Below are 11236 nucleotides of genomic sequence, written 5' to 3'. Positions count from 1 at the left end.
GGAGAATATATAGCCCGAGGGGTCCTCTCGGGAGTAAACACACCCCATTCGGGTGAAGTGTGTTATACCCTCGGGATGAATGGCGGAACCCCCACGGGAGACTCGAAGAGTCCCTCGGGGGGGACACACACACCCACTCGGGTAGGTGTCCTCCCCTCCCTCGGGAGATTCAGAGAACCCTTTCGGGAGAAAGCACACACCCACTCGGACAGGTGCGTATTATCCCCTCGTGAGCCATGCATGAGATAAGTTCGAAAGGTAAGAAGACCTTCAATACTAAGTCCAAGAGTGACGTTGAAGATGACCAAGTCAAAAGGGTTAGTTAGAGATAACTACCCACCATATTCGTTCCGAGACTTGGGGAGATGGATAAGCGAATAACAGTTCTATTAGGTCCGCCAAAGAAGGGAACGTGCTCCCTAAGATCTCTCACCCACTCTTCAACTGAATAGGTGAAATTCAAGGAGACGCTACCTCCAGATATCCTCTATATAAACCTTCATCCTACAAGGAGAAAAGTACGAGATTCAACTTACTATTAGTCTCTACGCCCTAATTCCGATATCCATTGTGCATCATTCTGTGGTGTAATGTGTTGGGTATTTTGGATACCATGTAAGCCAGCATAAGGAATGTGAGGTGGTGGATTATGATTATTTCGGCTCTGGACATAACGAAAATAGCATCTATTGGCCGAATGGCCTTGCTTAGCACATATTTGACATTTGAAGGAATTAGTATTAAAGGTGTTTTTGTTTGGTTGGTTATAGGAATTTTGAGATCTTAGAGGGCCATTTGATGAATTTTGGAAGTCAGATATAGGTGGGTTTCGGTTGTTGGGTGGATAGGAATTAATCCTATTATTAGGCCGATTAAATTTAGGCTAATCTGTAACAAGTAATGCAATAGGGGAATGGAAATCAATTAAGATTGATTGGGTGTTTCCAAAGCCACGGCGTAACCGCTGCTCATGAGTAAGTAGTTTGGCCCTTAGGTCGATAAAGGTAACAGGTGGGTAATATTTTCCACAGTGATGATGAAATTGAGATCATTCGAACCAAGATCATTTAATGTATATGCTACCAAGTCATAATCATTTACATTGTCATTGATTGTCGCTAAGGAATCAGCGATGGAGTTAATTTTGTGAAGATAGTCTGTAATTATGCTCGTTCCTTTATTGATCATTTGCAATTCACTGCGAAGATAAGTCCTTTAAGCAGTGGACTGTTATTGGAAAAGTTGTGCAAGAGAATCCCATACATCTTTCGTTGTTTGAAGGCCGAGAATATGAGAAGAAAGAGACGTTGTGAGGGTGGCATTGATGCATGTTCGAACAAAATGATCATTCTTTCTCCAGGTTTGAAATGTTGGATTCAGCGTTTGGGTTCCTCCAATAGTGACAATTTGATTTGGCATTGATCCAGTACCATCAAGATGATGCATAAGATCACAGGTAATAAAAATGGATTATAATTGTTCTCTCCACATGAGATAATTTGCTTCATCAAGCTTGACAGAAACAAGGTTGGAGAGATTGGTAATGGGGAATGGAGTGTTAGCAGTGGCCATTGAAAATATAATGTTTTGGTAAGAAAAAAAATCTCAAAACCTTAGCTCTAATACCATGAAAGAATGCAAAGAAAAACTCTTATTTTGATAAGTAGGTTGCTTACCTTGATGGATAAGTCTTATGTATTTATAAATAAACATGGTTGTTGTACAAGATTCGTTTACAATATTGAAATTTGAATTCAAAATTAAAAACTTGAATTCAAATTTAAAAACTTGATCCAAAATTCAAAAATCTAATTCAAACCATAATTAATATAGAAATGAGAGTTTTTTATATAATTAGTATAGAAAGGGGTTTTGCCTTCGGCCCGACCCTAAAAGGATTTGAACTCTGACTTCCTATATATACATATGGTCTTTATTTATATATGTATGCTCTTTAAAACTAAAGGATGCAGAAGAAGAAGCTCCTTCGGGGGCATTCACAATAGCTTCTTGATGTCAGTAACTATGTTTATACCATCTGTGCCAGCTCCAACCAAACCTTTATCTAGCAAGCCCCACACAATAAATGACGTTCTTTCCCTTCCAGCAAGGCTTAGGATATCTTTCCTTTGCAAGCCCATCATCACCCTAGGAAAAAAATTATTATTAGGCAAAATTTTCATGTATCCTTGGTACACAAAATATTTTTTTAACTTTTTTATCATCACCAAATCTAAGTAAAATCACTTTTTAGCATGAAAAAAGAATTTAAAAAAAAAAATCGATATATAACTAGGGTAACCTCCCACCATCAAATCCAATCACACAAACTGAAAGTCCATAGACCCAAGAAAGATAAGAAGATAGGAGAAAGGTGTGTGGGGGTACAGATGTTCAAACTTGAGACCTCCTCAATTCTACTACTTTTATAAAAAAAGGCTACAACTATACTAGAAGCATAACCACTAAAAACTTTTCATATCATCACATTTTTTTTAATAAGAATTTACATCATCACTTTGGTTTACAACAAGAAGCATGATAAGAAAAGTATGGATCCCCTACCCATGTAAAGAGAAAAAATATTGCATTCCACTTTAGCATCCGAACTCCTTAAATATGAAAAACAAAAATAAAAAGAAGCATATTTAAGAATCATTTGTTATGATATATCAAAAGGGTTACCTTGAGCCAGTTTCTTAATGACCTATGGAATCCCGTAGCCAATATAATCACATCAAAATGAAAGGACTTGCCATCCGAAAAGAGTACTTCATCACCATTGATGCATGATATTTTGGATAATACCTATTTAATAGAACTTAAGTTAACATCAACACCAATAGCACAATAATGAGAGTGGGAACAAAAGTTACCATGTGAAAACCCAAGAGGTCATACTTCAAAAATATTCTACATAGCCATAAAAGAATACAATAATAATATTGGATTTAGTAATAATAAAGCCATGGCAAGTGATAATAGAAGTAATATTTTGACATTAAGCCAAACATATCCAAGCAAATCAAAAGGCAATATTTCTAAGCATGTAGAATACAGGTGTGGATGTATTTCTAGTATAGCGGTAGTATAGTATTAGCATCGTATGTAGAGACAGTAAGATCAAGAAGGTGTTAGATTCGGAGTCTGGATCGATCACCTCCCCTAAAAGGAGCATATAGTGATCGCCTAACATTTTATGACCACATAAATAGGGGGGTACACCGGATAAAATTTACTAGAAAGAATTTAGACGTGGGACCCACAGTGTGTCCCTTGATCCCCAATGATGGGTTTAGACCATAATTTCTCCGTAGACCAGTGGTCTATATTTTGCAATAATGGGCTTTTAAAATTTTAAATCCCTAAATTATAATGGGCCCATAATTTACTTAACGCTATACGTACATTTTGGCCCAAACTAACGTTGTGGGCCTCCCTTTTAAATCATAGTGACAGCATTCATATTTTCACTTGTCAGCCGATCACACGTGGGTCCCACTTCGATCGTGCATTTGTGATGGTATTACTGTATCAGAATATACCCAATTATTGCAATGCTCAAGACACCCTTTTTAAGCTTCTAAGTCTATTTCTTAGTTCAAGATCCCTCTTACTAATTGGAATCAAAGAATTTATAATTTTGTTTCGCACAAAATATGAATCATCCTCTCAAATTTGTATCCCTATATACCCTCAAGTTCTAGGCTTCCAACCCAAATTATATACCCACCAATGCGAGAGTCCAGATCCTTCACCCATCAGGGTAGAAGTTGGTCCATAGATTATCAAGGTAGAGGATTGCAACTCTAGTGTGATGTCATGGTTCCAGGTTTCAACGCTTAATAAGAACAAGGAAGTGTACCTGAATATCGCCGGACTTAATTTTTGCGATGGTACCAACGTCAATAACTGGATACTTGTCATACTTCTCTTTTATTGCAAAAGGGCCTTCTGTTGGCTTCGTGATTCCGTACTTGCTCATATCACCATACCACAACCTGCTCATTAGGGCAATAAATGCATCCACTAAGGCAAAAGGAAGATGAGGTAACAACTTCAATGCCACATACGCCATCCACCAAGTTATTACATACATCTGCAGACCTAACAATCAATCAAATTAAAGTGTCGTTGAGGTATTTGAGTTATAGTCACATATGTTCTAATAAGGTCATTGGATTAATTATGATCCATTAATAACTGTACAACCTAGACTTATCTACAATACTAACTGAAAGCAACAGCCTGGGTACTTCAAACTAGATTCCAGGGTACAATGCTTTAAGCAAACTTTATCCCTAAACCTTTACCCTAACTCCTGTAACTAACAAACAAGAACATAAGAAGATGATGAAAATCTGAGAATACTATACCGGGTGTCGAATAACAATGGAGGGCTTAGCATTAAAGAGTGTAAGATCATAAGCAAGCTCCATGCCAGAATTTCCACACCCAACAACTAAAACATTCTTGTTAGTGAAGGGTTTGTTAGTGAAGGGTTTTCCAGTCTTGTATTCTGTTGAATGCAAAATTTGGCCTGTGAAGGTCTCCATCCCTCTGATCTCCGGCATGAATGGGTCTGTGGTTTCGCCAGTGGCCAACACAAGAAATCTAGAACAGTACTCTTCAATCTCATCGGTCTGGGTATTCTTGGTCTTGAGGATCCATTTTTTGGCGACTTCATCATAAGTTGCAGACTCGATGAGCCGGTTGTAAGTTGGGTTGACTTTGAACTTGGTCATGTACTCTTTCAAGTACTGGATAAATAGGTTCCTTGGAACATAAGTTGGGTAAGATTTAGGGAATGGCATGTGAGCGAGTTCACATAAATTTTTTGCCAAAAGGGGGGGGGGGGGAACACAAAAAATTTTGCGCCGCGGGGGGGAGGAAGGTTCCCTCCCCCGGGGGGGGGGGGGGGGGGGGGGGGGGGGGGGGGGGGGGGGGGAAAACATGTTGGCTTTATAGGCAAGGAGAGAAAGACCACATTTAGCAGTTGGTTTTAAATTACAACACCACAATCCCTCACCATCAATTAAAGCTGACTGCATGCTCCATTGAAAGAGATTTTTGTTTTTTTTGTTTTTTTTGTTTTTTTTGTTTTTTTTCTTTTTCTTTTGTGTTTTTTTAACATTATCTTCTTCTCTCTTTTTTTTCGGTTAGTTTGATGTAATAGTTAGCTGATGACATGCTTTCTACCAAACCTTTGAGTTGAGTTTGGAATTAATGACTAGTCAAATGGGCATCAGCAATGTGGACAGATATTTACTTTTTGTGAGGATATAGAGCTCTCTTTGAGGTGCATGGGATTCAGAGTCGGGATTCTTTCCTGTGCAAAGATTATGCTCTTCTCATACTTTTTCATTGTATATTTAGGAGAGGAATTCATTTTCAGTACTTGTCTGCTAGATGTGGGTTTCCCCTCCTAAGTATGTGATAGAAGGAGGGGTGTGGGGGGAACATGATCCTCTACACTCGCCAAACTCCAAAATTCATGGCTAACGAGATTAGATCTCCCCTCACCCACTTCACCCTTATGTGAGTTATGTCTCTATGACCATGGAACATTTTATCACCAGAAATATCGCCGAATTTCAATGATATCGGTAAGTGGTGAACCGAAAAGGGGTCCGAAACCGAAATCTGCGGGATATCGCCAAATTATCGGCGATATCTAGCCATTTATCGCCAAACTGGTGATTTCTCAAGAAATATCGCCGAAAATAGCGATTTCTCAACGATAATTCACTGATGCAACACCACTGTCCGTCATAGAAGCTTATTCACAGTGAACAAACGTTGTTGATGCTCCTGGTCTTCAGAAGAGCAAACTTGACTTTTGGTTCCGACGTTTGGTCAGGCAAGAATGGAGGAGGAAGATGAATAGTGATTGTATTTGAGCCACACACATGGACCATGAAATTGTATAAAACTAAAAATAAATAATGGATAAACGTAAATATCTTTGTACTGTTGTACATGACTTGACCAGGATATGACTTTATTTGCTTTTAAGTTTTATTTTGTTATTTTTTTAAACTTGACAGTTGAGACAATGACACTAACGTTTTACTTTTACAATGATTACATTATATTATTTTATTATTATTTTAAATTTCACATTTGTTGCTTTGCAGTTTTGCACATTTCTGCAAAATCTTGGCGAGATTTCGCCGGTTCGCCTGGTTTGCCAGGTAGTGAACCGACGATCTCGCCCGAGATTTTGTTCCTTGCCTATGACTACCATTCAAAATGATAAAACTACAAAAATTAATCAACTGAAATGAAAAGGACACTTTCACATCCTCAAAAGCCAGTGTGCAAAGTATACAAAATCCCAATGCGTCCTATTGGCAAGTATTTGACAATTAAGATCCAACCCCAAATACTACATTGTGTCATGTTGATCTTATTTATAGATGTGATTTTGGTACAGTGGTAGCAAAAAAGTCTTGAGTTCAAACTTCTATCCCTCTACACCATCCCCAAACTCATCCCTCCCCCCCCCTTTTTTTCTCTTTCCATCCTTAGGCCCATGAACCCATAATCCTTGTAATGGGTTCGATAATGACACAAGAAAAGAGGGGAAAAGAATTAAAAAATTAAAAGAAGTTGCCCTTATACCAGTGAAAATCTAAATTCATTATTTTCTTGTCCCTCTCTTAGTGAATAATCTTGTATCATGTGGGCAAGTGCAATGGTTTATCAATCCCACCCAAAAAAAAAGTGCAAGGGTTGAAAGTATTAACTATCTTAATTAGGAGTGAAATAAGGCAAAGAATATCAAAAAAGACAAAAAGCCTAAATAATTATACAAATGATGTCATAGAATTTTTAATTACAAAAACAAAAAATATTTATCCCTATTTTTGTAACAAATGCCGTTTTAGATGTATAGAGAGTAGTTTTATACTCTATAAATAAAAATAAAAATAAAAAAGAGGAAATTTTTATGTATACCCTACTGAAGTTGGATCGAAACTAGTTCCTTTAGGGCCTGTTTAGTTCGGGCTTTCAAGTAGAGCTTTCAAATCATGATTCAAATCTATGGAGTTATAATTTATAAATTAGTATTTGGTTGTGGAATGAACTGTGAATTCATCCTAAAAAACTTTTACCACGGTTTTTTGAAGGAAAAAAAAATTTTAAACCCCCCGCCCCCCCCCCCCACCCCAAAAAACCACCTTCTCGTTTTTTAGTAAAAAAAAAATCCACAAACTAAAAAAATAAAAAAAAACAACACAAACACCACTAAATCACTCATCACTACACCAAACTATTTAAACCCACATATAAAAAAAAAAACCAAAAACTAATAAAATACATAAATTACCCAAATAATTATATCTAGCACACAACTAATAGTCTTGGTTAGTGTCTAGTTAAGTCTCAAAATATGCTTTTATTATTAAATTACAAAACTACTTTTGTGTCTCATCCCAAACCAATCTTTAGGTAAGTGAAGGAATTTATTTATCTTCTTCCAACGCCTCACCGAAAATTAACCACCGCCGTCAACGAACCACCACATCCACTTTCCTTGCCAACCACCACCACCCCCAATGTCAAACTTGGTAAATTTTATTTGTGCCATTGTTTATTTAAGATAGCTATCATTCCTTAGTCTTTATGGTAGAGTCCACATAAATAAACAGTGACAATTAGCTTAGTTATTAATTTTACATGTATTTCATGATAAAATGAAATAACAGCCACGGTATTCCTTGGAGGGTAAAAAAAAAGTATTCTTTTAGATGGTAGCTAGCAATTATATACATAATTTAAATATAAGGTGAGATTTTAATCTCTGGCCCCAAGGGAATTCGAATTTTGACATTCTCGTGGAAGCATTGGTGTTTTGCCAATTGAGTCACTTCTCGAAGATTAACTAATCTAATAGGTTGTTTCCTTATCATAATCATATCAATTAATCATCATGTTATTATTATTATTATTATTATTATATCCTAAATTACCCAATTTATCAATTTTAGACTTTTTATTTCTAACACCATTAGTCTAAGTTAGTTTTTATTTATCCAATTTTAATATTACCCCCATATATTATTAAGAGAAGAAGATGGAGAAACAGGGAAAAACAAAAGAATACTCGTGAGAGAATAAAAAACATGTAGAATATGCAAAACTGAAAGAAAAGAAGAGTATTTGCAAATGGTAGAGGAAAATGAAGACTAGTCTCAAGAGTTATTTGTTGAAGGGTATTATTGTCTTATAAAAAAAATTAACTTGCTTACATGAGCATTTAGCTATGGACAGAGGTATCATTGATATATTTTTCCTCATAGGGAGCTTGATTGATAAATTGAATAATTCAAGGGGTTCTTACCAAAAAAAAAGGGTGACATTAATTTTAGTGGGTGACTCAAGGATTGGCACTGAAAATTTTCCTAAAATTATATTTTTTAATTTTCTAAACAAAGAGGAACTTGCTTTGAAATTAAACACATTCAAAAATCCAACCATGATAGAAGATGTCCTAGAGGATTCAAATTTATCAAATATAACCAAGAAGATTTTTAAAAATATAATAAAAAAAATTAAAATAATAAAAAAGACAAAAGACAAAATAATATAGTAAAAAAATTATTAGATAAACCTTAGGATAATTGGTAAAGAACATAGACATCCTTTTTTTTTTTTTTTTTTGGTAATTAGTACTTTATTCAGAAACCTGATAAGTGGCCGAGCATAGCTCTAATAACCATTGGCTGGAAATAGGCCATTCTACCCGGTTTGTAAGGTTGAATGCCTTCCTGGATAGGATATCCGCAATTACATTGGATTTCCTAGAAATGTGCCTTGCACTGAAATGCATAAATTTTGAAGCTATGTATCTTATATCTTGGAGAACATAGACATCCTTGAACCGTGTTAAACTGGTAGTTGCCATATTTTCCATTAGAACTATTACGTTATGTTCTATAATCCCTTTGCTTGCAAGAATGGTACTTCGATATGTGAGGGATGGCAACGATACCTTCTTATAATTTGACCCATCGATATTACACCCCGGATTGTAAGATTCATCCAACTATTTACGATCTTTAACCTCGGGGTGTCAGCGTTGTAGTCTTGTAGATATGGTGGAAAGTCGACATGCTAAGTAGACACCCTATATATGGAATTATTTAAGAGTAAAAGTATAACTTAACTGCATAGGTTAAATGAAGAGAGGTATTTGATACCTTTGTCAAGTAAGAAAGGGGTAAGTGATATTATCCAACAAATAGGGATCCAAGTGCCATTTGGTCGGGTAAGAGGGGAGGTAAGTGCTATTTACCCTTAAAAAATAGATGACAATATATACATAATTATTTATTGAGACAAATTTCAAAAACATCCCCAAACTAACTTAGATTATGATGATAATTGAGGGTGATTTGGGTTTAAACTAAAACATCTTTTATGTCATGGGTGGTTTGGGTTTTAGAGAAGTATCTCAGGGTAAAAGTATAATTTAATTGAAAAAAATTAACAGAAAAGGTGCTTGATACCTTTGCAAAGAAAAATTGGAGGTAAATGATATTATTACACTAAAAAGAGATTCAAATGCTATTTAATCACTAATAGGGGAGGTAAGTAAATATTTACCCCAACAAAAAATAAAGGATGGTAACTATGATTTACTTTTTTTAATTTTTGAAGATCACCCAAAAAAAAACTTGTTAAATTGTCCCTAGTCAGGTCCTTCAAAGGCAAGCATGACGGATTCCAATCTCTAACAAGTGAGAACAAGGACACCTTGTTGATTTGGTCAATCAAATCCATAACAATATGTGCTTCAGTCTGGATGGGCTTGGGTGAAGAAATTCTGAACCCTTAAAAGCTTTGGAACTCAATATTAGAGTCCCAAATAGGATAGAGTCCCAAATAGGAATATGCTCCCCAAACCTACCACATTTTAAGATGGCTCACTAGAATATTTCTCCAGGCCCATGATGGACAATTACAAACTCGGGCCTCAAGGAAAGAAGATGATGATAGACTTCATTATTTTAGCCCAAAAAGAGTCTGGGTTTTGCCATAAACTCCACACCACCTTTGCAAGTAGAGCCCCGATTATGAAGTCTTGGATCTCTTAGGCCCAGTCCACCATTTTCTTTAGCTCTACACATCCTGTTCCAAGATACCCAATGAATTTTCCCTTCATCCTCTTTCTGACCCCAAATATTGTTTGCCATTGCCTTCCTCGCCTCATGATGTGCTTTGGGTAATTGAAAATAAGAGGCAACATATGTTGAAAGAGATCCTGCAATAGATTTCACCAAAGTGACTCTTCCCTCTGTTGACAATAAGGCATTTTTCCATCCCTTAATTCTCTTGCAAGTTTTTTGAGTAAGCTCTCTAAACACTTCCACCTTGGACACACCAAACTCAGTTGGTAGTCCCAGATACTTTCTAGGTCCTTTGTTGTATTGCATCTTCAACACTCTACTAAACCAAGCCTTAAATCTCCTAGGGGTATTGGGGCTAAAGGTCACCATAGACTTCTTGAGATTGATAGCTTGACCACTAGCCTTGTAGTTATATCGAGACACTACTTAAGCATGTACACCCTATCAAGCTTCACTTTAGAGAATAATATGCAAGCATTCGTAAACAATAAGTGAGTAACACGAGGAGCTCTATTACGAATTCTAACACCAAAGACTAGCTGACTGGTTTCATCTTGTTAAATGATAGATGAAAGAACTTGTGGGCACATGATGAACAAATATGGCGACCAGGGAATCCCCTTGTCGGATGCCTCTAGTAGGAGAAAGAACCTCTCTCACTCCATTGACAAGTAAATAATAGGAAAGCAGTAGAAATGCATGCCATGACCAAACTAGTGCACTTGGTGGAACACCCCCAACTTTCACAAGGTGGCTAAGATAGATGGCCACTCACGTTTATCATAGGTTTTTTTCATATCAATTTTCATGGCCAACACCTTTTCTTCTCCTTATTTCTATGTTGTATATGATGAAATAATTCATGGGCAACAAAAAGGCAAGGCTATGGCTACTGCTTTGAGGGGATTCAAACTCGATCACTTACTTAAATTGGTTTAATGTGCAAATGTTATTTTGAGTGGTTGAGACATAATAGAATTCATATGATGTGCATTGAAGGTGGGCATCACAGGCGCCGCCACGTTGGACACACCATTAAAGCAAGATCCAACGATTTTAGTTTCACTTGTAACTCAAACGTAATTTTGCGCAGCATTAGC

At 36.5% G+C, this 11236-nt stretch overlaps 1 pseudogene; it reads right to left on the bottom strand.

The window, feature by feature from the left end:
• Positions 1 to 1997: 1997 nt before the first annotated feature.
• LOC149019333 (putative indole-3-pyruvate monooxygenase YUCCA10) lies at positions 1998 to 4844 on the bottom strand (annotated as a pseudogene).
• Between the last annotated feature and the right edge of the window lie 6392 nt (positions 4845 to 11236).

This window comes from Hakea prostrata, chromosome 4 (assembly GCF_041222555.1).
Source record: "Hakea prostrata isolate BN-2017 chromosome 4, UWA_Hpros_2, whole genome shotgun sequence".
NCBI classification, from domain to species: domain Eukaryota; kingdom Viridiplantae; phylum Streptophyta; class Magnoliopsida; order Proteales; family Proteaceae; genus Hakea; species Hakea prostrata.
The sequence above is the reverse complement of the archived record's forward strand: the minus strand, read 5'-3'. Positions and strand labels throughout refer to the sequence as shown.